The sequence below is a fragment of the Carlito syrichta genome, unplaced genomic scaffold, assembly GCF_000164805.1.
Source record: "Carlito syrichta isolate Samal-C Ts95f unplaced genomic scaffold, Tarsius_syrichta-2.0.1 Scaffold311474, whole genome shotgun sequence".
NCBI classification, from domain to species: domain Eukaryota; kingdom Metazoa; phylum Chordata; class Mammalia; order Primates; family Tarsiidae; genus Carlito; species Carlito syrichta.
In genome coordinates this window covers 687778-713826 of record NW_007255570.1, presented here as the reverse complement: position 1 = coordinate 713826, position 26049 = coordinate 687778, and the positions used below count along the sequence as shown (strand labels likewise).

The following is a 26049-nucleotide window of genomic DNA, read 5'->3' as shown; positions in this document are numbered from 1 at the left end:
TTTATAATCTCAAAGAATTTTGATTTTCAAGTGGTCAAATGAAGAAGCAATGGAATTGTTGAAAGCAATTTGTGGTGACTATAATTTTGTTGTATAAAAGTGGCATAATTCTCTTGGGAAATAAAAGTCATTTTTGTCTCTTTTTGGAAGGACACTTTTTTCTACAAAATATTATTTTCTTTCAATTACAAATTAAGCTTTTTGTTGGGGCTTATATTCCTATTTTTCAAAGCTTAGGTTTGTAAAACTTTTTTGTCAAATTATATGTATCCAAATATTGCTAGAAGCACTTTATGTTTTAAAATTGGTTAGATTGGCATTACCACTTCTATCAGATGTCCTACCCCTAAACATACTTTGAGTTGGAAGAAGAAGAAATGATTTCATACTAGCTTTGAACTGGGCTGAAATGTAGACAGTCTTTCACATCTTCAAATGATTTGCAGGCTTATAATCAGGGTTTTGTTTTTTTTAATGGGGAATTAAAGACTTGATATTTCAACAGCCTAAAGAAAGTGGATGTGAGTGTGGGTGTGTGTTTTAACTAAATACTCATGGTGTGGCCCTTAAAATTTTTTTTTATTTATGTTAATAGAAGTTTTTCCAAGTCCTTCTCTGTTTACAAGCAATTGGTTTGATATTCAGAAAGTAAGGTTTGCTTTACATAAACAAAGAATGGTAAAATTTTTTATTTTGATATTCACTTCTGTTTTAACATACTAATGCAGAATGTATATGTGTAACATTATACATAAACAAATAAGTAATAAGTATAACATAATGTACTTTCTTACCTGAGTGATTTTACTAATATTTGCTCATATAAGTCAGTATCTTCTAAATTATGTCATCTCCTTTTTTTCCTTGTATTTAAACAGAATGTTTTCTGTGCATTCTTTATTCTTATTAGTTATCGTTAATTTTATACATTCTCGATGTGACAGCAAAAACATACTTTATAAATGTCTCCAGAAATTCTTTGTAATGGTGAGAATTGTTACTCTTGTTTAATATTTAAAATCTGTCTTGTATACTAATAATATGATTTTAATATTGCTGATTAAAGCAATATACACATTTACATAAATGTTTTTAGAGCTTTTTTTTTTTTTGAATTGAGGTCTCACTCTGTTGCCCAAGTTGGCACATAGTAGCATGATCACAGCTCACTGCAGCCTCAACCTCCTAGGCTGAGGCAATCCTTCCACCTCACCCTTCCCAGTAGCTGGGTCTACAGATGTGTACCACCACACCTAACTAAATTTTTTTGTTTGGTTTTTTGTAGCGACAGGGTCTCACCATGTTGCCCAAGTTGGTCTCAAATTCCTGGGCTCAAACAATCCTTCCCCCATCAGCCTTTAGGAGTGCACCACCACGTCCAGCTAATTTTTTTAAAAATTTTGTAGAGATGCGGTCTCACTGTGTTGCCCAGGCAGGTCTCAAGCTCCTGGGCTCAAACAGTTCTCCCACCTTATCCTCCCAAAGTGCTGGAATTACAGGTGTGAGCCACCATACCTGGACTTTAGAGTCTTATAGTCAAAAAGAAAAAATGAAATCAAAATCTTTTATATGATAAATGAGGTTATTTTAAGCAATAGACCAAAAGGAAGGTACATATGAAAATTTATGAAGTAGAAAAATATGAGGCCAGGCATGATGGCTCACACCTGTAATTCCAGCACTTTGGGAGGCAGAGGCAAGAGGATTACCTGAGCTCAGGAGTTTGAGACCAGCCTGGGCAACTTGGTGAGACCTTGTCTCTACAATAAATCAAAACATTGGCCCGGTGTGGTGGTGCATGCCTGTAGTTCCAGCTACTTGGAAGCTGAGGCAGAAGGATAGCCTGAGTTCAGCAGGTCGAGGCAGCAGTGGCCATGAGCATGCCATAGCACTCCAGCCTGGGTGACAAAGTAAGACTCCAACTCAAAAAAAATAAAAAAGAAAAATATGAGATGATTGAAAGTAAACCAACTGAAATTGAAAAAAGCAATTTACAATGAAGGGTTAAAAATATCAAATCCTTAGATAAGCGCTAAATAATGATTAATAAATTGAAGCAATCAAGTGGAGAGAGAAGAAAAAGGATGCAGTTCCTGTTGGTAATGTATAAGTAATTAAAAGGTAGCAAAAGGAACCTAAAATGTTAACTAAAAGTAGAGAATAAAATTGCATAAAGGAAAATGTATCTAATACAAGGGGAAACCTCCTAATCATGAAGTCTGCATTATTTCCTCAAAAGGAAGTGGTGGCTGCTTCATTCCTCAATTTTTTTGTTTTTAAACAGACTGGACAGATCACTTGAGAACAATCTTGATTGATGATGACATTTATATAGTGTGTGTATATATATTTCTCCCCATGTCTATCTGGTATTTATGTAGTAATACTTTTACAATCTAAGTCAAAAATGTCTATTAACTAGGTTCGGATATAGCCTAGCCTAATTTTTTTATTTTTTCTTTTATTTTTTTCCTTTTTTCTCTTTTTTTAAAAGATGAGGACACAATTCAGGGTTAGATATACATATGTTCATTATACAGGTACCCTTGTTAATGAGGTGTGCCCCTGCCTTCCGTGGCAGTTTCCCTCAACTGCCAATCCCACCCTCCCCCCAGCAGTTTCTGACTACTGCCAATCCCTTTCTTATAGTATTATGATAATTGTTCAAGGTTCGCTTATGAGTGAGAACATATGGTACTCTGTTCTTTGTTTCTGTGATAGAACAGTGAGGATGATCAACTCCAAATCCATCCAAGTTGCTGCAAAGTTCATATATTTGTCCTTCTTTATGACTGCATAATATTCCATTGTATATATGTACCACATCTTTTTTATTCAGTCCAGCTTTGATAGGCAGTGTGGTTGATTCTACGTTTTTGCTAGCATGAATAAAGCTGCAACAAACATACATGTGCAGGTATCTTTTTGGTAGAGTGACTTGAGTTCCTCCAGGTATATTCCCAATAGGAGAATTGCTGGGTCATATGGAAGGTCAATTTCTAGTTCTTTCAGAAATCGCCACACTGTCTTCCAAAGAGGTTGTACTAGTTGGCATTCCCACCAGCAGTTCAGAAGCATTCCTTTTTTCCCCGCGCATTCTCGCCAGCATCTGTTGTTGTTTGTTTTACTAATGATGGCCATTCTTACTGGGGTTAGGTGGTATCTCAATGTGGTCTTGAGGTGCATTTCTGGATGATTAGTAAGGCTGAGCACTTTTTCATGTGTCTGTTGGCTGCCAGTGTAACTTCTTTTGAGAAGTGTCTATTCGTTTCTTTTGCCCACTTTTTAATGAGGCTATTTTTTTTTCCTTTTGGCGTGTTTGAGGTCCTTGAGGATCCTAGATGTTATGCCTTTGTCAGATATACAGCTGGCAAATATTTTTTCCCATTCTGCGGGCTCTTTCCCAACTCCCTTGATGGTTTGGTTTGCTTTGCAGAAGCTTGTAAGTTTGATAAGGTCCCACTTGTCTATCCTATTTCTTATGGTATGGGCACTTCGAGTTTTGATCAGGAGTTGGTTGCCAGTTCCAATATTTATAAGAGTGTCTCCTGCATTTTCTAAGATTCTTATAGTTTGAGGTTTTACATTTAGGTCTTTGATCCATTTAGAGTTAAATTTTGCATATGGCAGTAGGTAGGGGTACTATTTCAGTCTTCTGCATGTGATCAGCCAATTGTCCCAGCACCATTTATTGAATAGGTTCTACTCTCCCCAGTGGTTGTCGTTGGCAACTTTGCCAAAGATGAATTGGTTAAGAAATTGAGGCTTTGCTTCCAGAATCTGGCCTGTTCCATTGGTCTATATGCCTGTTCTTGTACCAATACCAGGCTGTTTTGATTACTGTAGCCTTATAGTAAAGTTTGAAGTCTGGAACTGTGATACCTCCTGCTTTGTTTCTTTTGCTAAGGATTGTTTTGGCTGTTCATGCTCATTTATGTTTCCATATGAATTTCTGTATTGTCATTTCCAGGTCTGAGAAGAATGATGTTGGTAATTGAATAGGTAGTGCATTGAATCTGTAGGTTTCCTTTGGTGCGATGGACATCTTAACAATGTTGATTCTTCCTCTCCATGAGGATGGAATATTTTTCCATTTGTTTGTGTCTTCTTGGATTTCTTTGAACAGTATTTCATAGTTCTCATATAAAGGTTTTTCACTTCTCTGGTTAGGAAGATGCCAAGGAACTTCTGTGTGTGTGTGTGTGTATGGCTATTGTGAATGGGATTATGCTTTTTATTTGATTCTCTGCCTGTTTGTTGTTGGTGTATAAGAATGTAACTGTCTTTTGCACATATATTTTGTACCTTGAGACTTTGCCAAAGTCCTTTATCAGTGCAAGCAAGTTTTTGACAGATGCTTTTGGATTTTCAAGGTATAGGATCATATCAACAGCAAAGAGGGATAACTTAACTTCCTTTTTTCCTATTTGGATACCCCTGATTTCCTAGTCTTGTCTAATTGCCCTAGCTAGGACTTCCAATACAATGCTGGACAAGAGGGGTGAGAGTGGGCCGCCTTGTCTTGTTCCAGTTTTCAGAAAAAATGTTTCCAGTTTTGTCCATTTAGCAATGTGCTGGCTGTGGGTTTGTCATCGATGGCACTTACTATTTTGAGATATGTTCTTTCTATACCTAGATGTTTGAGTGTTTTCATCAAGAACGGATCTGGATTTTATCAAAAGCTTTTTCTGCATCTGGTGATATAATCATGTGGTTCTTGTTTTTACATCTCTTGATGTATTTAATTACATTTATCGTCTCACGGATATTGAACCATCCCTGCATCCTGGGAATGAAGCCTACTTTGTCATGGTGGATGATTTTGAGATATATTTTTGGATTCAGTTTGGTAGAATCTTGTTGAAGATTTTTGTGTCTGTGTTCATAATAGATATTGGCCTGTATTTCTCTTTTTCTGTTGGATGTTTACCGGGTTTGGGTATCAGTGTGACGTTAGCTTTGTAAAAAGATTTGGGGAATTCCATCTCTTTCAATTGCCTGGAATACTTTCAGTAGGATTGGTTATCAGGCTTCCTTGTATGTTTTGTAGAATTCTACTGGAAAGCCATCTGGTTCAGCGTTTTTTGTTTTTTTTTTGTAGGTAGTTTTCTTATGACAGAGTCAATTTCCTGGGCTGTTATTGTTCTATTTAGTGTCTCAATGTCTTCTTGTTTCAACTTGGGGAGGTTGTGTGATGTCAGGAAGTCCTCCATTTCATTTAGGTTATCTAGTTTGTTTCCATATAGGTGTACATGGTAATCTTTGATAATCTTTTGTATTTCTTCAGGGTCAGTTGTGATTTGACATTTTGTATTTTTGATTGTGTTTGATTGGTCTTTTTCTCTCTTTTTCTTGGTCATTCTGGGTAGGGTTTCATCAATCTTGTTAATTCTTTCAGAGAACGAGCTTTTTGTTTTGTTGATGTTTTCTATGATATTTTTATCTTCTGTGTCCCATATTTGGGCTCTTACTTTGGTGATTTGGATTTTTCTGCTAAAGTTAGGGTTTTGGTGTTCTTCTCTTTCTTGCTCCCTTAGGTGATTTTTTAGGCTCTCAACTTGTGATCTTTCCATTTTCTTGATGTATGCTCCTAGAGATATAAATTCCCCTCTTAGAATTATTTTCATGGCATTCCTGAGGTTTTGGTAAGATGTTTCTTCATTTTCATTTGTTTCCAGGAATCTCTTAATTTTTGCTTTAATTTCAGTGTTGACCCAGTAGTTGTTCAGCGTCAGGCTGTTTAGTGTCCATGTCTCTATGGGTTTTGGGGAAATTTTGTTGGTGTTGATATTTATTTTTACTCCACTGTGGTCTGAGATGGTGCATGGAAATATTTCAACATTATGGAATTTGTTTATGCTTTATTTATGGCCAAGGATATGATTAATATTTGAGTACATTCCATGTGGTGATGAGTAGAATGTATATTCTGTGGTTATTGGGTGGAATATTTTGTAGGTATCTATTAAGTCCATTTGGTCAAGTGTCAAGTTTAGATTCTGGATCTCCTTTTTGATTTTTTGCCTCAATGATCTATCTAGGGCTGTTAATGGGGTATTCATGTCCTCTGCCATAATAGTGTTAGAGTCAATATATTTTTTTAACTTTACTTAGTAGTTGCTTTATAAATGCTGGTGCTCCTGTGTTGAGTGCATATATGTTTAGGGTGGATATTTCTTGTTGATGGATTGAAGCTTTTTATCATTATGTAGTATCCCTTTGTATCTTTTTAAATTTTTGATAGCTTAAAGGTTGTTTGTCTGATATTAAGATTGCAACTCCTGCCTTCTTTTGTGATCCGTTTGCCTGGAAACTAATTTTCCATACTTTAACTTTGAGTCTGTTTGTGTCCCTTGTGGTGAGATGAGATTCGTGGATGCAGCAAATAATTGAGTCATGGGTTCTTATCCAGTTTACCATTCTGTGTCCTTTCAGTGGTGCATTTATTCCATTCACTTTAAGGTGATTATTGAAATGTGATTGTTTATCCCTGTCATGAGTTTCTTATCAAGTTTTTTCTTTGTTTACTTTCTTTCTTTTGGCTTTTGTGTTGGTACATGTGTGTGTTTTCAAGTTTGTTGTTGCAGTGTATTCTCTGTTGATTCTGTGCTCCACTGTTCTCTTGGGAAGTGTATGGTCATTCTTTTTTTTTTTTTTTTTTTTTCTTCTGTACTTAATACCTTTTTAAATATCTTCTGAAGAGCTGGTTTGGAAGCTGCATAATCTCTTAGAGATTGGATGTCTGGGAAGGATTTCAATTCTCCATCACTGATGAAACGGAGCTTGGCTGGGTAGGAAATTCTTGGTTGAAATTGTTTATCTTTGAGAACTCTGAATATGAGACCCCAGTCCCTTCTTGTTGTAGTGTTTCTGCTGATAGGTCTGCTGCTATTCTGATGGTTTTCACTGTTAAGTAATCTGACCATTCTCTCTTGCTGCCTTAGGATTTTTTCTTTTGTACCTACTTTGTGCAGGTGAGTTACTAAGTATCTAGGGGTTGGTCTCCTTTGATGTCTTGTGGGGGTTCTCTATATCTCTTGTGTTTGACTGCTCACATCTCTGATGAGATGGGGAAAGTCTTCTTGGATTACCACCTGGAATACTTTCTCCAAAGTCTTCTCCATTTCCCTTTCTTTTTCTGGAATACCAATCAGTTGTAAGTTCAGCTTCTTGATATAATAACACATCTCTTATAGGCTTTGTTCTTTCTTTCTGAGTTTTCTTTCTATGTTTTTTACAGATCAAGTAATTACATGTTCTGGTCTTCAAGTTCTGAGATTCTTTCTTTGGCTGGATTAACTCTGTTTCCCATGCTTGTCATCTTGTTATTTAGTTCCTGAATGAAATTTTTTTATGGCCAAAATCTCAGTTACTAGTTCTTTCATTGTTGCATCTTGTCTTTCTTGAGTCTTATTCACTCTTTCAATCCATTCCCTAATCCCTGTCATATTCTGAGGCCAGTGTTTGGTGACTTCCATTGTTTGGGCTCTGAGGTCTGATTTTCCAGGCATTTTCTCTTTGTTACACCTAAAATTATCTGTGATCTTCCATTGGTTTTTCCTCATTTGTGACAAATCTCTTGCTTTTCTCTTTAGTTCCATTATTCAGTGTCAGTGGGAGAGGCTATCACTTCTGATGTTTGCTTAGCCCTCTATTCTTCCCTGATCCAGACTCTGGATTTGTTCTATTTTGAAACAGAACTGTGCATGGGAAGCTTTGCTATCTCTTGTAGTTTTGAAAGTTGAAAAAGGTAGGGGATGGGGAGCTAGGATTCAGAAACTACTTGCAAATCACAGTGTTCACTGATTGTGGTATGTGTTGCCTTGAGACCCACTCCCCACCACCACTTTATAAGACAATGCAATGGGTATGTGTGTGTACCCACTGAGTCCAAGATACAGTGACAGCAATGAGGAGAACAGAGAAAAATAGAATTAAATAAGATGAACAAGATTTTTTTTTTTGATGAAAAAAACACAGAACAAAAAAAGCAGAAACCAAAGCAAAAAATTGAGACGGGCTCAGTGGCTCAGCCTGTAATCCCGTGCCTTTGGGAGGCTGAGGTGAGTGGATTGCCTGAGCCCGCGGGTTTGAGACCTGCCTGGGCAACTTGCCGAGACCTCATCTCTACAATAAATCAAAAAATTAGTCAGGCATGGTAGCGCACACCTGTAGTTCCAGCTACTTGGAAGGCTGAGGCAGAAGGATCGCCAGAGCCCAGCAGGTCGAGGCTGCGGTGTCCAGGAGTGTGCCACTGCCCTCCAGCCTGGGCAACAGAGTGAGACTCCAACTCAAAAAAAACAAAAAGAAAACAATTGAACACACACACACACAGAGACATACACACACACCTAAAAACAAACTGGAATAACAACAAAGTGAAACAAAACAAAAAACAACAATAGCAACAAAAAAACAGGAAAACTACACACACACACACACACACACACACACACACACACCCCTCGCACAAAATGAATGGAGAAGAAAAAGAGAAAGACCGGGGGAAAAAAATACCAAAAAAAAAAAAAAAATCAAAGGAATTCAGATTGAATTCTCACACATATATTCACACACACTTTAAAGTAAAAAAAAAAAAAAAAACCAATAACAACAACAAAACTTAAAGATGAACCCAGTCCATTCACATACACACATAAACAGAAAACAAAAATCAAAAGACAGAAAAAGAAAAGAAAAAAAATGGGGGAGTGATGCAGATCAAACCCTCACATACACATTCATGCACAAAGGAAGAATATTTTTTAAATAGATGAACTGACAGGCAAAAAAATTTAAAAATTAAAAAGAAATTAGAATTTAAAAAAGAAGAAAAATCCTTGCCTTCTTGTGGCAGGTTCTGTAATTGTTGTTTTCATCTACTCTGCTGTCTCCTGCAGAGCTTCCACCTCTTTCACTTTCTTCTCAGTGTCTGAAGCAGGGAAAGAGAGGCAATGAGAGTGAATGGGGCTGAAGTCCTCCCCTCCCACTCTTGTATGGTCAGGGAGATATGCTCCCTTAGGAAGATGCGGGGTTGTCTCTTCCCCACATATGTACTTGCAGGGGTGCCCCATCCAGGCCTTTCCTGAAATGAAGTTCTCCTATTGCAACTGACATCAACCTTCGCCTGGGTCCCTCTCAGTCATGCCCCAGATGTGTGGGTCTGACATTCAGAGGATTGCTGGGGAGGAGGGGAGTTGGGTCATCCCCGGACTCACCACTGATCTCTTTGGAGTTCTTCTTCATCATTTTCTGGCCACACCCTTTGTCCTGAGGCTGGATAAGGGTATGGGGTGGGGTGCCTGAGACTCAGCATTCATCGGGTCCCTCCGAAGTTTATGCTTTCAGGATATTCACTCTGGGTCACAATCAATTCCTGAGTAATTAATCCGCTGGTCAAAGATCAGGTCTGTTGCTCCATGGTGAGCAAGTTGGAGCACTTTCCTGCCCGTTTTCAAGATGGTGATGGGGTACCTCTTTTGTCTTCTCTGGTGGGAGTCTGCCTCTGGGCTCTCTCCGCAGCCCTTACTGTCAGTGTCCGGCCGGGGGCTGCAGTGTGAGGCAAAGCCTTGAGCCAGCATTCTCTCCTGCTGCAGTGGTGAGGCAGAGCCTAAAGCCAGCAGTCTCTTCCCATCGCTTCTTTACAGGAAAACTTTTGTCTGTTAAAAGAATGGCGCTTAGCTTCTGCAACCTGGTATGCACTGGGGACCAAGCAGAGCAACTGCAGCACCAGCTGCTTCACCAAGATGTCCATGGCCATTTGCTCACGAGCCCCTACTTAGTCAGTCTCTCCCAGCATCTTCTTCCCAGGAAGGGTTTTTTGGTTTTAAAAAAAAATGGCGCTTGGCTTCTGCATCGCAGGAATCACTAGGGTCCAAGCCAAGCAGCTGCGGCACTAGCCGCTGCACCAGAAGAGCCCTGGCTGCTAGCTCCCTAGCCCTCACTCGGTCAGCCACTCACGTGCCCATTCACTCACCAGCACATACACAGTTTTCTATACATTCACTCACTCACACTGGGACTCACGTAGTCTGACTGGCTCAGCCACCGTCTTCCCAACACCCCCTAACTGTTTTAATCAGCAGGCAGAATGGGGTGAGATGGGAAAAGAGATTTTTATCTCATTTAAACTCTGCTGCAATATCTTACCTTGGGGCAGCCAGTTAATTTGTCTATAAGAAATTATTCAGTTCTGTTTTTTAAAAAATCCTGGCCTTATTGGCAACTAATATTTGTGTCTGTGGTGTACAGTGACTATTCAAACACATTTTGCTTTTTCCTGCCTTTCTATTAGTAGTAAAAATCTCAGATTTCTTTTGGCACAGGACATACATCCTAAAGTGATATACTCAGCTGTATAATTTTATATTGAGTATTTGGACTGCTTTTAATATCAAAAAAAACAAACAAACCTAAATTTTAAGACAGAACTTCCTAATCAACAAAACATACAAATTTTAAAGATAAAACAATGAATGATAGAAACTTTATTTTTAGAACAAAAATTGCAATAGACATTCAAACCATGTATGAGCCCCCTAGAAATATTTCACAGAATCCTAGAATTTTCAGGAACATAGTCTGAAAAAGAGAAAGTTGGTTTTCTCTAATGAGAGACATGGTTAAAATAGCAGTGAAAGATGATAGTCCTAATCAGCCCTCAGTATTTCCTCCAAGTTTGCATCTTTCAGAGTCTTTTAAAATTGGAAGCAGACCAGGCTCAGTGGCTCAGCAGCACTTTGGGAGGCCAAGGCTAGTGGATTGCCTGAGCCCATGGGTTCGAGACCAGCCTGGGCAACTTGGCAAGACCTTCTCCCTACAATAAATCAAAAAAATTGGGTGTGGTAGCATGCCTGTAGTTCTGGTTACTTGGAAGACTGAGGTGGAAGGATCGTCAGAGCCCAGCAGGACAGTGCTGGGGTGGCTGTGAGTGTGCCACTGCACTCCAGCCTGGGCAACAGAGTGAGACTCCAATACAATGAGTATCTTTTTGTTGTAAAAGTCATATTATATTTTGGGGGAAAGAGGAAGAATTTGCACATGGGTGCAAGAAAAGGGGTAATTTGTACCATAGAAAAACACTTTGAGTAGAATATTCTAAAAGGTCTAAATCTTGAGGTGTAATATGTTATTACAGTTTCTAGGTCTTTGCATCTTCTAGGGGGAATGGAAATAGAATGGAAAAATCTTTCGAGTGACTTCCAAAAGGAAAATATCTCCTCTTTTTAAAAAAAAATACAGAATTCTTTTAGCTTATAACTGAATGAAAGTAGCAAAGGGTTTAGTTGGGTGGAACTAAACTAAGTTGAGGTATTTCTAAATTTAAAAATTGCACTCTAAAAATGGCAGGAAACTTCTTTTAAGACTGAAGAAGCAAGATTATAAATATTCAGTTAGAATACAACTCATTCAGTATTTTCAGTTGCTCATGTTGACCCAGCAAAAATACTATTCAAATGTTTTTAATTAAAATTTTACATCTAAATTAGGTGAATATTTGAAAATAACACATCAGTTTTATTAAGGTAGATTCTTTATTTACCATTGCCAGAAACACCTAACATTCATAAGTGTGTTCTGTTTAAGTTAAACATTTGTGTGCTGTTTTATTGATAGCGTGACAAAAAATCCCCTCTGAATAACCCATGATGAGAGCCATTGAACTGGAGGTTCTTACTTTGTTGATTTCTTAAATAGTGTTACATTCTTTAGTTCACAAATATAATCATTGAACTGTCATTGAATTTACTGATATAGTTTCAAAGTTAATTCCACAACATAATAAGTGGAATGTTTTAAATAGGAAATTTACACCTTCCAAAAATGAAACTGATACCCTACTCTTTTATTTTGCCCAACATATATTTAAGAGTATATACAAGTTAGGAAAAATGTACAGGAAAATAATAACTATGCCTTGTTTTCCTGACTGGTGTTTTAATTATGATTTGGTTTAAACCAAATCCCCTAGGCTATGTATGCACAGATCAAATATTCCACCCCCACATACTGCCTCTGCACGACCCCAAGCTGTGAGAAGAGAAAATTCATAGCCCATATGTCAGTCAGATGTTAATTCTTGCCCTGGCACCTCGATAGCTTCTCCCACCTGATTAGACTCTACTTGCAGTTCTGGGCAGATGCCCAATATGTGGTGTGTGTTCTCCAGATCTGGAAATATTTTGACTGATTAGTTGGCAGAGGTCATGAGGATGGAGTCCAGTGTCAGGTTTTGAATTTGCTCAGGTGCATTCAAGGTGACAGTTGGGCTGCTGTGCCCCTGGTGGAAATACCAGGGAGGGTGTATTTGAATTGACTCTCTGGCTCCAGAAGTTCACAGCCTGGCCTGCAGGTTCCTGTCAATTCCAATTCAAACACTTGTGCAGACTTTACAGTTTCCAGTAGAGACATTAGAGACTACATTTCTGGCTCTGATCTTACTCTGTGTTCCTGATATAACCCAAAACACCCATTCCCGTATTTAAGACTAATTATATAAGATCCTAATAAGTAAATAAGTTATAATTAACAAACATTTCTTATCCAAGAAGGCTTCTGGTGTTTAAACAAAGAAAGAGGAGAGAAAGACAAAAAGAAAAAGTAAAAAAGCTAGCTTGAGCTTTACACTGTGTCTCTGAAGCTATTATCTAAAGAAGACAGTATTAGGAGTTAACCCTCATATGAGTGAACTAACTTCATTTTAGTTTTTGATGGCAAGCAATGTCTGTCACTCACACAACTAGCTCACAAATGGTTAAAATAAAAAACCAATGAGGAGACAAGTCAAGACTATTAGTTACTCTGTCACATCAACAATTCAAAGCACGTACCTTCTTGATAGAAAGAAAGCACACTTCACCTACAAAGGCTAGCACTTGAGCTAGGTAATAACACTCTGTTTCCAGAATCCATATTCATACAACCAAACTTCAGGTGATTTAGAAATGGAGGAACCAGTGTTAACATCCCTACATATCCTGAGATTTTTATAGCTCAGATATCTCCATTTATTAACTTAATAAACATTTGCCAAACATTGTATTAGAAATATGTTGGGATGAGGGTATGTCTATGGAGAGAAGTAGCCAGCTATCCTAGTATAGCAAAGGAGGCAAGCATATAAGCAGTGCCATGTGATTGGTGTTGTAACTGAATGGTGGACAAAGTGCCTCAGATGCAAAGAAAGAGGGGCACTATCTGCCTGTGGAGGTCAAGAAAAATGTGTATGGTCATTAACATTTTAGCTGAACTTTTGAGACAGAGGTTAGGAGAATCAACAATTTTGAAAAGATAGTACAGGTAGGAAGAAGAGCAGGAATAAAATGAAAATAAAAGAGATACATGTAAGAAAGCAGCATGGCAGCTAAGGCATGGTCTAGAGTACACTGAAGAGAGATAAAGCATTAAAAGTAGGGTGATGACATTTTGAGAAAGGCTTTTAATTCTAAGCTGGTTTACCCAGACTTTATATGCCAGCAGTTATCAAACTGTGTTCTGTGTAAATCCCAAATTACTTTTATTTAGTTTTATCTGATAATATAGATACATTTTGTCTCTGATATATATTGGGGTCCTCAGGAAGATTTTATTTAGACAATTTCTTTTTAAACAACTGATACGGTCATCAAGGAACTATTTTAGACTTTTTTGAGCAAGGGGTTAATATGTACAGCTCTGTATTGTAGAAAAGTGACTCAATTGGTTGTGCAGAGAAAACACTGGTATGATGAGGTATACTAGGCAGAGAGACAAATTAGGTGGCTGTTGCAGTATTGCAGGCAGAGGCCAGAAGAGCCTCTTCCAGGGCAGTGAGAACAGAGAAAACAGAACGTCTTCATGAGACATTTGATGTGTAGAACATATAAAATAAGACCCTGAGGCCAGGTGCAGTGGCTCAGGCCTATAATCCCAGCACTTTGGGAGAATGAGGCAAGTGGATTGCCTGAACCCGTGGGTTCAAGATCAGCCCAGGCAACTTGGAGAGACCTCGTCCCTACAATAAATAAAAAATTAGCCCGGTGTGGTAGTATGCACCTGTAGTTCCAGCTACTTGAAAAGCTAAGGCGGAAGGATCGCGGAGCCCAAGAGGTCGACACTGGGTGGCCATAAGCGTGCCACTGGACTCCAGCCTGGGCGACAGAGTGAGACTCCAACTCAAAAAAAAAAAAAAAGAATAAGACCCTGAAGGGGAGAAGAATAAAAGAAGACAGGTTTATAATTTAGTTAAAATGGATAGAACAGTCCATTTTAAATGTTTTCAAGTCAAAATTAGTTGCTCAGATGCTTCACAAAGAACTTGCATGAAGTTTAAAGATTCAACAAGGAAACTAACTTCAAGGGGAATTTCCTGGTTGAGGGAGCTTAAAGGATAAATCACCTGAACTAAAAAATTAAAAATAAACTGAATTGTACCCCACATCTTTAAAATAAAAAAAAGAAAATGCAAAAAAATAAAAAAGACATTCTAGCTTTTTGTTGAAACTTCTGGGAGTGTTCATATATGTGACCAGAAAGTCTCATATATTGTTAAGCTTTTTTGATGAACAAATTGACTTTCAAAGCCATTAATGAATTTGGTCATGCATTCCTGAAAGATGACTATGGTCTAATCAGATTTTGGAATTTTTTCACCATTAAAGCCATGCCTGCAATAGCTTTGTATAAGTTCTAAAGCATCCTTTTTCTCAACTTTGATTAGCATCTTTTATCTGTGTGAACCCGTCATCATCACCACTGCTCCTCCACACCCGTCTTCTCCAAGACAGACTGGAAGGGAAGTAATGAGAGCAACACTAACTCAGACACTATAGATCAATGGAGTAAGTTGGCATTTTTTTCCTCAGTTTATCAGAAATCCAGTCTTATTGATTGTAGTGATGCCTCTAAATGGAGTCTCGCAATATAGTTAATTACTCCTACAATCATCCCACCCCAATAAGCACTTCCAGTCTGTAAGAAGCTCAGTCTCAATTTCAGACTTTCTACCCTTCCCTGCTAAGAGTTCCTCCTTCAGATTTATGAGAGAAAACATTTCTTTCTGTGAAAGGTTTTTGTACACCCGCATCTGGAAGTGTTTATTTCAGTGGCATGTAAGCTATCTGTGGATTTAGTTAGCACCAGACCCCCTTTTGTGTACTTCTGCCTTAAAAATTTTATAAATGATCTTATTGAATTTGTGCCAGTGTGCACATGGTTTGGCTGATTGCTGCATATATCCTTTACCTGCCAGTCACCTTTGATTTACGTTCCTTATGCTAAGCTTTTGCCTTCCAAAAATGGTGCCACTGAACTGTCCTCTAAATCATCTTATTGGTTAAATTACTCCAAGATGAGTTGATATGTTTTTGGTTGCTTACAGACAGATGAATTTATATTTTTCTGCCCTTACCCACTTCTAGTAAAGCCACTTATAAAGGAGGATTGGTCAAGTTATGTCATCGATCTCTTTATTCCAAATGAATACCATCTGAAACACTGTGCCAAGTCAAGACTAAAGTGATAAAGAAGTGTTCTTTGGCATCTACTTATGTTATGAGTCCTTCTTTTGCAAATAAGTCTGTGCCTTGAACTAAATCTGATGTGGAGATTTTTTCTTTTCACTTCTCAGAAAAGGAGAAATAAAGTCTCTTGAACAAAAGAAGTGAACTTTTTCAGAGAGATAGGGATCTTTGTAGGCTCTAATAGCTTTACTAACCTGTGAGTTTTATGGTGTTTCTTGGGGAAAAGCAGGTGGCTTGGCAGTTATTTAAAATGTTGGGTATTTGTGGGAGGGGTTCCAAGGGGTTTTATATTTTTAGAGAGAGATCCTAAAGAGCTCACTCTCAAGAGTGTTTGTCAAAATGATGCGCCATTTTGAACTCATTTTCTAGAGATTCGTTTGACACCGAACATGCCGTTTGACTTAATGTCACAGGTTAACAACTGTACCTCTGAGTTACCCCCAATGAATTTGCTAGTGAGGAAGCTAATATTGTGCTGAAAGAGCATGGAATTACTGGTATACTTTTAAAAGTGGACTTTAGACTCTATTTTCACTGTAAGCAAGCTTTGCAAAGAACTGCTGTTTTCTGTCCTATGTTATGTTAGAATAGTATTCTTAGGTTTTCATGATTGTACTTGAAATGGTGTGGAAGCATTTAAAATACTTGGATTACACAGTTCTCAGTATCATAGTTCACAAGCTATTGTAAGCGAAATATAGAACTAAGCTGCTTGGCTGTGGTCCCACCAACCCTGGAGGCATTTATTCTAAAAGACTCACGAGGTGTCATTCATACTCCTGAAAGTTTATGTGGCACTCCGTGTGCTTCACCAAGGCAAAAGCTGTCTCAGGAGTGAGCCAGTCATTTTTGCATGGTTTAATCAGTCATGATACTGACATGCTTTTCAGAGAAGCAACATGTGGAAGACTGCTGCTATTAGAAAATCAGCACTAGAGATGTAAGCACTGTATTCCATTAAGATGTCACTTTTATTTTGAAAACATATGTATACATATATATAGTATTTTAGATAGATGCAATGTATAGATACATGTAATGTATAGATACTATACGTGCGCATGTATATGTAAATACATATAGTCTCAAAGGTAGTCTCATTTAAAATGATTGTCCTAAATGAACTAAATATTTCATTAATACTGTTTCATGTAAATCACTGCTTAACATTTTACTGTCCTTGTGGTTTTCCAGGGCTTTTGAGTTAGACATCTTGCCTGAGCCTCTAGTTTTGTCATTTGTCAAAAATAACAATTTTTAAATGTTAGTAATAATACTTGAAAGCATCTAGCACTGTGCATAACATATAGAACATGCTCAAAAAATACAGAATGTTTTCTTGTAAAATTTTTGTCAGTAGTGTCTTTCTGCAAATCACAAAGTGGGGAGACCCAGTCTGACATCTGAGTGTGAGATGGAGACCCAGACCCACTGATTGAATTTCTTTATAGCCTTCAAAAAATTTCCTAATTTTTCTGTGTCCATTTTCACATGTATAAAATGAGTGATAATGTGTTCTCTCTGCCAGCAAGTTTCAGAATATTTTGAGACCCATGAATGCTGGGCTTTTTTCCTGCCCCACCCACTTGCTCTCATGTGGGCAAACAGGTCCATGCTGAGGACCATTTTACTTCCTGTGGTGGTGAAATTACTAATCACATATGGGGAGTGAGGCTTCAGGGCATAAAAGGTATGGTAAAAGCCTGGACTCAGTGGCTCAGCCTGTAATCCCAGCACTTTGGGAGGCCGAGGCAAGTGGATTGCCTGAGCCCTCGGGTTCGAGACCAGCCTGGGCAACTTGGCAAGACCTCGTCTCTACAGTAAATAAAAAATTAGCCGGGTGTGGTAGCATGCGCCTGTAGTTCTGGCTACTTGGAAGGCTGAGGCAGAAGGATTTCCAGAGCCCAGCAGGTCAACTCTGGGTGGCCATGAGCATACCACTGCACTCCAGCCTGGGCAACAGAGTGAGACTCCAACTCAAAAAAAAAGTATGGTAAAACATGAAGAGCTACAGAAATTGTGGGTTTCAGGACAGTGCCTTTTGTTTATTTGAATTCAATGTAAAAGATGGGTAAATGAATGTACTAGTAGACAGAATGATGGTCTGAAGAGAGAACTGCCTTTCAATGGACAGAGTCAAATTGTAATCTCCAAACTTGGTGTGCCCTATATCAGTGGACTCTCTACTACTTGTGATTAATCAGTTTATAGATAACCGCTGGGCAGCAAAAAAGAAATTATATGGTTGCTTCATTTTTACTATCCAGCATTGATCATTTATTCCTCAGTAGTCTAAGGCAAAGTAATGCCTAAGCTACCTCATAAGCAGTATCTGTTTTAAAACGAATATGCATAGTGAGTAGTTATGTGCCAGATATATTGCAGAATCCTAAGCGTACTGGGAAAAATGTGAAGCTCACCTCCTAGCATTATATTGGAACCACCACTGGAGCTGACAAATACCTGTTTGATTGATCGACCTTTGTACACAACAACTCATTTGGCACTGAGGAACAAAGCTCCACACAAGAAAGAGTTTTCTGTCATTTCTAAGCCTCCAAGGATTATCTTTTAACCACTGAGGAGATGCTAATCTTTTTGCAAAGTGGTATTTAAGAAGTTTGGTAATATATGTAAAACACCCAATCTTGACAGTTCTTTTTATTACAGAAACCCATCTTGCTTGCCTAATTGTTCTGGATAGCAATTTTTTAAAAAATATTAAGAGAAGCAATGTCTATCTATTGGGATCTGGAAGTAGCCTTACAATAGAATATTATTCTTTCTAATGGTACCTTATGAAGTTAAAATTTTACTCACGAGGCTGTTTTATGAGCTACTAGATGGAAAATATTTAATGAGGACTAAAGTCGATATTTTGTAAACATGTATTGTTAAAATCACAGCAGTTATAAAGAAGAAACTATACTATAGTGTGGTAAGGGTGGCACTGAATCATCACTATCCATTCAGGAGGCTTTTGTCTAAAAACATTTACACACCAGAAATAACCACTTAGAAAACAAGATTTGAAGAACCCCAGATAGCAGAGCGATTTGGATATTAGACACATTTCTTTATTAGATGATTGTGTGTTCTCATAGACACAACCTAATTTTTCCAATAAAGGTGCCTTTGTTAGTAGTATGCTCCTGTATGGTTTCAGACACATTTTTATGATACACTTTTATGCATGGGCATCAATTAGGAAAAGAGCCTAGACATCTTGTTTTCAAATTTGGAAGATCTGTTCTCTTCTAGGACAACCTCACATGCTGCCATGAAATATGTCAGGTTCCCATACAGACTATAGTTGTCTGCATCCTTAGCAGCTTTTCTCTCATCCTATTAAGAAATTCCCAGCAAAATATTTTTGTTATATGGCTAAATAAAAAAAAACTGAATAGCTACAGGTTGAAGATGAGGCTTCACGTGAATCCTCACTGGAAGAGAATTTTTGCCTTTTTTGTTAATACCAAAGAAAAGAAGACAAACACTGGGATGCTGTGATTCTACTTTCCTTGGGAAGAATAGAATTCTCAGGATTGTACCCAAAAAAAGTACAAAGGAATGTGTCCTGATATAGACTGTCAGCTGGAAGAATGGTGATTATCCTCCACAGGCAGATAGAGAAAAGACAAGGTGAGAAATCCCCTCTCCATCTATAATCAGGAAACCAGCTGGGCTCGGTGGCTCAGCCTGTAAACCCACACCTTTGGGAGGCTGAGGTGAGTGGATTGCCTGAGCCCGTGGGTTCGAGACCCGCCTGGGCAGCGAGACCTCATCTCTACAATAAATCAAAAAATCAGCCGGGCATGGTAGCGCATGCCTGTAATTCCAGCTACTTGGAAGGCTGAGGCGGAAGGATCGCCGGAGCCCAGCAGGTCGAGGCTGCGGTGGCCGGGAGCAGCCACTGCACTCCAGTCTGGGAGACAGAGTGAGACTCCAATCAAAAAAAATAAAAATAAAAATAAATAATAAATAAAAATAAAAAATATAATCAGGAAACCCAGCCCTCTAAGGCTTCTCTTTTTCCTGAGGAGTAAACTTTGGTTTGCCTCTTCTCACTGGCCAGGGAAAGCATTTCCCCTGATGAACAAGGAAGAGTGAGGGTCTTGAGTATTTCACAAATTGTGTTCGGAAAAAGATGTTTTCCATTCAATCAGTCAACAATAATTTTGAATTTCTGATGTTCGGTCAGAGCTGCGTTAGACACTAGAGAAGACAGGAGGGAAAAACTGAACTTTGACGGAGCTTGCTTGCCTAACACAATAACTGGCACTTAGAGCCTGTGTTCATTTCCTTCGCTATTACCTACCAACAGCTGAGAACAAAAGGGAGCTTACATTTGTGAAGAGAACAGCAGTAACTCATTCTGTACATAAGTGTTAAACTTTACTTCATTGACTGTGGAAGTGAAGAGAAACAACAACTGGAGTAATCTCAAATCTCCACCAGTGATTCTTATGGGACAGCAGTACTGCTCTTAGTACCAGAGACCTTCCTGCCCTAGCCTCACAGTACAGAGAGTACCTTCCATCACAGTGTTCTGGTCCTAACTTCACATTTCTTACACTGTTTCCTGAATCAAGAGGCAACAGCTGACGAATGGGAAAACAAAATGTGGCATATACATACAATGGAATATTAATAAGCCATAAAAAAAGAGTGAGGTTCTGATAGATGCTATAACATTGATAAGCCTTAAAAATACTGTGCTAAAAGTGAAATAAGCTAAGCTCAAAAGAACAAATTCTCATCCTTATTGGGAGTAAGGATGAGTATTCTACATATTGGAAATATCCTGACTAGGCATATTTACACAAAAGGAAGATTAGAAATTACCAGAGAGAGGGAGAATTATTACTTATGGACACAGAGTTTCTGTTTGGGATGATGAAAAAGTTTTGTAAAATAGATCATGATAATGGTTGTACAATATTTGTTGTTGTTGTTTAATTAAGAAAGGTAGATTTGTTAAAGAGAAAATAACATTGTGAAGGGCACAATGGGCAGGACAGCACCAAGAGTGTCTGATGTCTGCTGCAAAGAGGCAGTGGCCTGAGGTTCTTCCCAGTGGAACCTGACCCTTGCTTCGGTTAGGGTGTTTTAGGATTCCCATTATGCATTTAGGTTCTTGCCATGCAAATAAGGGAGTGCTGATTGGTTGGTGTTTGACCTCGAATGTAAGCTGCTTATAGGCCAGCTAGAGGTTGGTCGTTTGTGGGGTTTCATTTCTTTTTTTTGAATCAGAGTCTCAGTCTGTTGCCCAGGCTAGAGTGCAGTGGCACGCTCACAGCCACCACAGCCTTGACCTGGTGGGCTCAGGTGATCCTGTGAGCATGCCACTGCACTCCAGCCTTGACCTCCTGGGCTCAGGTGATCCTTCCGCCTTTGCCTTCCAAGTAGCTGGAACTACAGGCACATACCACCATGTCCAGCTAATTTTTTTTACTTTTTGTAGAGATGAGGTCTCACCAAGTTGCCCAGGCTGGTCTCGAACCCATGGGCTCAGGCAATCCTCTCACCTCAGCCTCCCAAAGTGCTGGGATTATAGGTATGAGCCACCACGCCAGGTTTCATTTCTTTTTTTTTTTTTTTTTTTGAGTTGGAGTCTCACTGTCACCCAGACTGGAGTGCAGTGGCCGCTCCCAGCCACCGACCTGCTGGGGCTTCAGCAGTCCTTCCGCCTCAGCCTTCCAAGTAGCTGGAACTACAGGCACGCACTACCACGCCCAGCTAATTTTTTGATTTATTGTAGAGATGAGGTCTTGCCTGCCCAGGAGGGTCTCGAACCCGCAGATTCAGGCAAACCACTCACCTCAGCCTCCCAAAGGCGTAGGATTACTGGCTGAGCCACTGAGCCCAGCTAGGTTTCATTTCTTAATGGCAACAGTTGACTGCTCTGTCATGAAACCAGCAGCAAGTGTTTTTCAGCTGGCTGTTTAACCTTTACAATTCTTGTAACCTCATTCTGAGATTTCCTTCCTCAAAATAGTTTACCCAGTTTGCCCAAACGTTGCTGGCCTAATCTAGCCTCATGTTCCTCTACATTCCACCCCTCCCCCGCCACACACACACAGAGCAGCAATGCCATATCTCTGGCATAGGGGCAAAGATCTCATCATCTCCTGTAGCTGTTTCCTGTTACATAATATTGTGAATGTAATTAATGCCACTGAATTGTACACTTAAAGATAGTTAAAATGGCAAATTTTATGTTTTATATATATTCATAAAGGCAACTGCTTGCTGAATGCCATGAACATCTGTGGATTATGCTGCTACCAGTGTCTTAGATAGACACTGCTTAGGTAAAAGGGAGAGAAGGATCTAGGCCACAGAAGCTATCACATAAGAGGAAAGGCAGATTGACTCATCAAAGCCTTCCTCCCAACACGAATGCAATAGATTCTGGCATAAGGAAGTATTGTTTCCCACTGGTGCCAAGCATCTATTTTCTTGCTTCTCTCCATGTTCTAAATCAGATTTCCAAATATACTCACAAATTAACACAGTTTCCACAACAGTTGCACATGTTAGCTGGAAAAACAATAACAATTCATATTACTCTTAAATTTTTATATATTTAGGTACAGTTGTAAAGTATATGAAATATAATAGTCATTCTTTTTTTTTTTTTGAGTTGGAGTCTCATTCTGTCACCGAGACTGGAGTGCAGGGGCCGCTCCCAGCCACTGCAGCCTCGACCTGCTGGGCTCCAGCGATCCTTCCGCCTCAGTCGTCCAAGTAGCTGGAACTACAGGTGCACACTACCATGCCCGGCTTATTTTTTTATTTATTGTAGAGATGAAGTCTCGCCAAGTTGCCCAGGCGGGTCTCAAACCCATGGGCTCAGGCAATCCACTCACCTCAACCTCCCAAAGCGCAGGATTACAGGCTGAGCCACCGAGTCCAGCTGTCATTCTTTATATTGGCAACTAGATGGGTATTAAACATTAGAATTACATACCTTTTTAAAATAAAATAAAATGTTCATAAGTAAAATATAATAAAATTTTATTTTAAATAAAATAAATTTTGATAAATTTTTTAAAAACTAAGATAAAATTTTGAGCTTTAAGTAATAATTTAAAATAATCTCAAGGGTAAGATCATCATAAGGATATTAACATAGTTGGCAAATAAAAAGGTATACATGCCAGAATTTAAGCATAAATTCCAGGAGTATTTTTTATGCCATACTTGATGCCTAATCTCTTCAATTTGTTCATAGGAGCTGTGGTCACAACTTGGCCTACAATGTTGGCATTCCATGGAACAATTTGAAGGTTACTTACGATATTTTCTGAATCTGTGAAGAAAAAGAGCATATTAATTAAATAGATATCAAATTTGACCTTTTAACCACTGTCAAACACATGGTGGGATGCTGACTAAAAAGTTTAAGTGATTAAATTTAATTTTGAGGAGAAATGAGATAGACTAAAAGAGTTAGAACAAAAGAATATTCCAAAGAGTAAACCAAGGTCTTTGGAGGAAAATGAAATCAATTTTGAATTGTGAATTCAAGCTAACTGGTATGAATAATAATGTTACCAAAACTTACCAATAAATGTTAGCAATAGCTTTTTTTTTTTTTTTTTTTTTTTTTTGAGTCGGAGTCTCACTCTGTCGCCCAGACTGGAGTACAGTGGCCGCTCCCGGCCACCGCAGCCTCGGCCTGCTGGGCTCCGGCGATTCTTCCGCCTCAGCCTTCCGAGTAGCCGGAATTACAGGCATGCGCCACCACGCCCGGCTGATTTTTTGATTTATTGTAGAGATGAGGTCTCGCTGCTCAGGCAGGTCCCGAACCCGCGGGCTCAGGCAATCCACTCACCTCAGCCTCCCAAAGGCGCGGGATTACAGGCTGAGCCACCGAGCCCGGCAGCAATAGCTTTTTTTAAAAGTTCATCAAAGACAACAGCTATATATAATTTTGGCTATTTCACTTGCAAAAGAAGTTATTTTTTTAATTTAAAAGAAAATGGATTTTCTAAATCAAAGAGAAATTTGAACAAGGAAATGAAAACATTTGCCTAATTATGAAGGAGAAGATTCATAAATAAACTAACTTCTGTAGAGAGTATTAATATTTTATGGTCATTACGGATTGAAACATTATTCAGAGAAGACCATTTCAGTGAATCTCTTATCATTTTGTGGGGTTTTGTTGTTGTTGTTGTTGTTATTTCTGGAAAAGCTACTTAAATTCCGAGAAGTAAGGGACTATGCATCATTTGAAAATATTTTATTATTTAAGTTTAATAGGAAAATGATAATAAAACTAATTTTGAAATATGAACTGTAAGAAGTAAACAGTTCTCTCCACCAGCAGGATATGCAGTAGGGAAACCTTGGAAGACGATATGAGCCTGGGAAGGTAGCATGGCATGTCAGAAGCAAGCTCATGGGAAAGAATGGGGGATGTAGGAGGTGGGGTTCCAGTGAGGATTTACTAGCCTTAAGACCCAGGGTCTAAGAGAAAATGGGGAAGGGGAAAGGACAGGGAAAGGGAGGTTCTGCAGGCAGGTGAGAGGTAAACATGACTGCAGGACTCAGGAGACAGTGAGGAAACAGGCCCAACTGACCAAGATCTGAGTTCATGTGTGGAGGGAGGTATAGGCTGAAGCCCAGAAATCCCAGTAGCACAGTTTCCTTCTTCCTGTGAAACATTTTAAAACCTTTGGTATGTATTGCCCAAATGCTTTCTCAAAAGACTATGCCAGTTTACTCTCCCATCAGCAATTTGTGAAAGTTCAAATTTCACTGTATTTATGCCAATATTATGTTTTAAACTTCATCATAAGTTTGAAAATTTGATAGCCCACCAACATTTCTAAAATAGTAGTATTCCCTGTTTTTAAAATATTCCTTGGAGACTCTGTTTTCTGCCATTGGTATGGTGGAAAGAGCCCTGGACCTGGACCAAGTGTCAGAGTCTTTGCCTCCAGGCCTTAAAGACAAGTCCATTAGCCTTTCTCCAAGATCACAAGTTATGTCCTGCTTAGTGCCAAAGCGGTTAAGAAAATTAAAGGAGATAATAAAAGTGAACAGTCTTCATAAATAGTAAAATTCTGTATAAATATAAAATCTAAGCTAATTTTCTTATGTTATATCAGTGTTATAGGATATGGTTAAAGTTTAATCAGAGTACCTATTTTATAGGATTGTATGAGCTTAAAGAAGCCTTACTTCTAATAGCAATTTTTAAAAAATTAAAATTAGAGACAGGGGAGGGACTAAATAGGTGATCCAAAAATTCATATGGAAAATGAAATATATAAGAAGAACCAAGAAAATTATCAAAAAGTATAAGTGGGAGGGGGTCATTAATTAGCTAGACCAAGTATGAAAGCATATGACATAGCTACAGTAATTCAGAGTTTAATTTTGTAACTTAACAGTAATTGAGCAGCCTATAGAAAGATCAGAGATACATCCAATTATGAATAGTAAATTTAGAATATAGAAAGATAGAAAAAATAATCCCCAAAATATGTTGGTAACCAAAATAAAATAAAACTTAAGTTTAGAACAGCAGAAAGATATATAGTGTTATTATTTATATTAAGTGGGGCAATTGAAGATATGCTACAGATGTATGTCTATACACATATGTATGCTTATCTAGTATATACATAGGACTCTCTGGAAGGACACATGACAATGGTAAGTGTTGAAGAGAAAAATGAGAGGGACACTTATGATTTAATATTATTCTTTGCTATAGTTAGGAGTTTCTAAACCAACTTTAAGTATTACCTATTTTTAAAACATTTTAAAAAATATTAGCTCAGAGTAAGGCTTAGCCAATGGGTAGTTCTACAAATCAAATATTTCAATGATTTTTGTAAACTTTTCACTCAGATATTTTAGTTTCCTGGGCATCTAATATAACAGGAATTGTGTAAACCTTCCTTTCCACAGTTCTTTGCATAGTCCTGGGCACAGAGTTGGCTTGCAGTGAAGATTTTCTGGAGTGTGAAGGTACCTTTCCTTTACTACGGAATGGGTCTAATTTAAGAAGCAAGATTGCATAGTTGGCAGTCCTCTTAAATACTTTCCCCATGGTACCAGTGTGAAATAGCAAACTTTTGGCAGCCAGGCAAGTTCTGTGAATTCATGTGTAGTGTTTCTTTTCTGTTTAGAATTGAGATCCAGTGCCCAGTGCCTAGCTTTTAAAAATGATCTTTCTAAAAATCTTGCTACATTTTTGCACTGGTTGAAATTAAACTCTTTGGACACATGGGGAGTTGTTAAGATTTCCTCCTTTGGAAAGTCACTGAAACAGATTTCAGCAGAGAGATTTGTTTCTTGCTGCTCTTTCAAATTCTCCTTGTTTTGACCTTCCACAGTGTCTTGCTTCATAATAGTCAGAGCCACACATCAACACTTATCTTCCAAAAGAACTAAGCAAGTTTTCTTTTTCTTTTTGTGCAATGGCATGATCACGATGATCACAGCTCATGATAGCCTCAACCTCCTGGATCCAGGTAATCCTTCACCTCAGCATCCCGAGTAACTGGGACTACAGGCGTGTACCACC

General features: G+C 38.5%; 1 protein-coding gene across 1 annotated transcript in view; it reads left to right on the top strand.

Moving 5' to 3' along the window:
• Positions 1-26049, top strand: part of SUPT3H (SPT3 homolog, SAGA and STAGA complex component) — a 92265-nt gene that overhangs the window by 18730 nt on the left and 47486 nt on the right. The window lies entirely within an intron of this gene.